The sequence below is a fragment of the Myotis brandtii genome, unplaced genomic scaffold (assembly GCF_000412655.1).
Source record: "Myotis brandtii unplaced genomic scaffold, ASM41265v1 scaffold704, whole genome shotgun sequence".
Lineage (NCBI taxonomy): Eukaryota > Metazoa > Chordata > Mammalia > Chiroptera > Vespertilionidae > Myotis > Myotis brandtii.
This window is the reverse complement of record NW_005370762.1, coordinates 303,579-307,575: the sequence shown is the minus strand read 5'-3', so window position 1 is coordinate 307,575 and position 3,997 is coordinate 303,579. Positions and strand designations below refer to the sequence as shown.

General features: G+C 49.4%; 1 long non-coding RNA gene across 1 annotated transcript in view; it reads right to left on the bottom strand.

Annotated features, from left to right (window-relative positions):
• LOC102254853 overlaps positions 1 to 3,715 on the bottom strand; it is a 212,818-nt gene extending 209,103 nt beyond the window's left edge. The window contains exon 1 of the long non-coding RNA XR_314494.1: positions 3,659 to 3,715. This is a non-coding gene — a long non-coding RNA (uncharacterized LOC102254853). The remainder of the gene's footprint in view (positions 1 to 3,658) is intronic.
• Between the last annotated feature and the right edge of the window lie 282 nt (positions 3,716 to 3,997).

The window sequence follows — 3,997 nt, the reverse complement described above, 5'->3', positions numbered from 1 at the left end:
CTGAGAGGCTGGCAAGTGAGGCGGGGAACGTTGGAGTCTGCAGCAAGCAAGCCTTGTGCTCGCTTCAGTGCCTGGCTGCTGGCCGCCATCTTGGCTGACAGTTAATTTGCATATACTCACTGATTAGCCAATGAAAAGGGTAGCGGTCATACGCCAATTACCATGTTTCTCTTTTATTAGTGTAGATTGTTGGATTATCTTCCATATAAACAACTATAAACTTACTTTTGCCCGCCCTGTATTGTTAATCATTCAAACATTTATTGATCAGTTGCTATAAACCCTGCACCCTGCAAGGGGCTGGGGCTTCCAGTTTCTGCCTCAAGAACCTCACTATCCAGTGGGAGAGGATCACAGAAGAACTGATGATTAGGATGCCATACGGTAAGTGCTTTATTAATGACTAGAGGCCCAATGCATGAAATTCGTGCAAGGGGCTCGGCCCTTGCAGCCTTGGCTTTGGCCAGAAGGTTGTCTGGTCTAATTAGCATATTATGCTTTTATTATTATAGACTATCTTTAAAAGAACTATTGCTATTAAGTGACAGACATTTTTCTTAATTTTTTTTTATAACCATTGTGTGGTACATGCTTCTAGTCCAGACACCTGGGTTCAAATCTAGGCATTTTCATGAAATATTTATGTATTCTGGGCATGATAACTTCTCTGAAACTTAGCTATATCATCTGGAAAATGCCTATAAAAATTAGAAAAAATAGGTCTAAGATGTTACCACAGTGCCTTGCACATAGTAGGGCTTAATAAATGTCTTTTAAAGCCGTGACTAAGGGTGTTTGGAGAACTGATGCTGATGGCTCTTGTCCTCATCCCTGGACAGTCTGTTTGGATAGGTCTCAAGGTCAAGGCAGCATGTCCACCGGGGAAGTGTGGTAGAATTGCGATGTTTAGTGGCTTATCTGGTTTGTTGCCAGTTCTAACCCAATGACTGGAACCGCGGGGACTGGGCCAGCCACTGCCCTGGAGTTGCTGGCAAGATCTAGGCAGAATGTTCCAAATAGGGCAGGCCCTCCAGGGCAAGGCACAGAGAAACTGAGTTGTATGGTACAGTAAGAGGCCAGGCTAGGACTTAACTGCAGACCTGTTATATGATACACGGCATGGGTACCACACCTGGGCAACCTGCTGCCTGGAGCCAGTGGCTTCTGTGTAAGACCACTAACACTGGCTGCCCCTCCTGCACACTCAGTTCTGTGCCCCGTGCCCTGTATCCCATGCCCCGTACCCCCGTGCTGGGGTGCACAGGGGCGATGCAGGCAGAACTCCATTCCTCAGGAATGCAGGACCTCTGAGAAGGAGCCGTGCAAATCAGAACATACCAGCACAGAACTGAGCCAGTGCACAGAGAAGAACCAAACTGCACAAACCCAGACCTGTTTACACGAAGGAACATTCTTGTAGGACCGCCTGCTAAGCCTGTTGCTAAGCCCTCCCAGCTTCCTTTCACCACGCTCTGGGCTCAGGAAAGATAATCGCTCTGGGAACCAGCTTCCTTAGGAGACCTGAAGGGATGCTTTCAGTCTAGAGTGAAACCTGCCTTTCAGCAGGGCCTCGCCTCCTCTCTTGTCGGACAAGGGGAAACCCAATCCATAAAGGAAAGGGTTTGCACACACACAGCCCTGCGGGGTGGCGGTGATGGTAAGTGACCCTCGGGGAAAGGAAGGAGCCCCGGATCTCTCAGCTCTGAGCACCTCCCGAACAAAGACCCTAAAGTTTTCTGCTGGGACAACAGGAGACACAGGGCACTCAGACTCCAGGCACGCCCGCAGCTATCATCTGTCAGTGCTGACACCAGCCCTGTCTGTGTGCAGTCCGAGCGGCGAGATCAGACAAGCCCCGTGTGGGGGCCGGGGCTGGGGAGGGCAGGAAAGGGGGAGAAAGGGCTTGGGAGAGACCAATACAAATAGTAGGAGTTTTTATCTGACCCCACAGAACAGGGCAAGGGAGAGCTGTGTGATCCAAGCCGGGATGAAAGAATGGCTGACTTCCCCTTGTAATCAAAGAGCTTAATGATGCTTATTAAAAGCCCATTTATGGGTCCTGTTGAAAAATTACACCGTGTTTTCATAAGAATTGAATTTTTTATAAGAATTGCTTCCTAGAGATTAAATACACACACACACATACATGCACACCCTTCCCACACACCCCACACCCACATGCACACACACATTCCCCACAAATCCTACACATCCCATACATCCCATGCATGGGGGTACATCATCACGGATGGCCACAATCCACGTCGTACAGATATACTGGAAAGGAAAAGCATGCCTAGTCCCTGACTAGGTTGTTCAACACCCTTTGAAGTCCCAGAGTCAGAGGGAGCCCCAGAGCTTCCTGCTCGAGCAGTTGTCATCCCCACAAACAGTGCAGCCTCGGATCTATATCATTCTCCGCGTCTTGCCTGAGGCCAGACACCTCTGCCCCAGCAGAAGCTACGGGGATCGGGGATCACTCAGCTTTGGTGGGACACAGCAGAGCAGTAGGGTCACTGCAGAAGGGGGTGTGCATCCAGGCCCTGGGCAGACTCTCTCTGTTATGCTACGTCCCAGCTCCCAGGGGTGGTGGGCCTGGCCCTGGGCCCTCTGCATGTTTTCCTCTGGTTATCAGCTTACCCAGGGCCCAAGGCTGCCTTCACTCTCATGCAGAGAAGGCTTTGCTGTCTGGATTAACCCACCACACACAGGAGAGTACCCCTCGCAGAAAGGAATTCCTCCATCGGCATGGGGGCCGTCCTAGTGCTGGTCACCCCAACATTGACCCCCTGCTGAGGGGCAGAGTCACTAAAATGCCTGCTCAAGTCCTCCAGCCATCAGGTGAAGCAGTGGCTTTTGGCAGAAACATTTGCTCTGGATTTCAAGGTCACTGATAACCCTTATTCACCATGTGGCCTTGGCCAACTCTCTAAGCCATCATTTTCTCCTCTGCAAAAGAGCAATCACTTTTTTTTTCCATCTTATGGAGTTTCGGGGAAGATAGCAAAATGTTCTACTGATTGTAAACACCAAAGCAGATGCTAGCAATTCTCACGATGAGACAGTAATGAAGAAATGGAAGAGCTCATCAATTGGGCAATGCGTGCCTCAAGGGCAAAGCCTGCGTCGTATGTATTGTGTTATCCCCCATGCCTGGCACAGAGTCTGGCACCGGATATTCTGAGGGGAAAGTTTAAAAGAAAGAATGAAAAGCGAGGGACACCACGAGTTGAGTGGCTCGTTCAAGGTCACAGAGCAGCTTATGGTGGTACTGGAACCCAGGTCCGCTGACACCCTAGTCCAGGGCTCTCTGTTCTAGACACAGCAGTTGTGTCTATTGAAGGTTCAATGATGTCACACTTGGCACAACCTGGGCCAGGTTTGAATGAGCTCTGCCATTCTCAGGGACAGATCCCTTCTGGTCCAGGCAATGCCTGAGAGGCCTTCACAGACTCGCCTGTCAACGTTCCAAGCCGACGGTAGGAACAAACAGAAACCGCAAGCGCAAATAATACCTAAACGCCTCAAAACAACTCATCTTACTTCCTGACTTGAATTGCACAAATCAGAAAAGTCACAAGATTGAGACAACGGGCCGCAGAGATTGGCGACGAGACCTGTATCGTGTGTCAGGCTCACTTTCAGCATTATCACTTACCTGCTGCCCGAGTGCCGCAGAGATCACCAGCTCTCTCTGAGTCTCAGTGTTTCCATCTGCAAAACAAGAAGAGAAGGACAATGAATCCCTCCAGACTGCTGGACTCAAATGCATCATCGGTTTATACCTCATATTGGTTACCAACTACTTATGATCCCAGGTAAATGGGAAAATTGCTAATGGTCAGGGACAAGGAGGGAATGATTTCAAAAATGAAGTGCGATAATCAGAGATGAAGTACGATACTGGGTAGTTATATGACAAACAGGGCACTGATGGTGCCCAACTCTTGCTACTGAAAACTCAGCCTTCCAATCATTCTGGCAGTTACTTTTATTG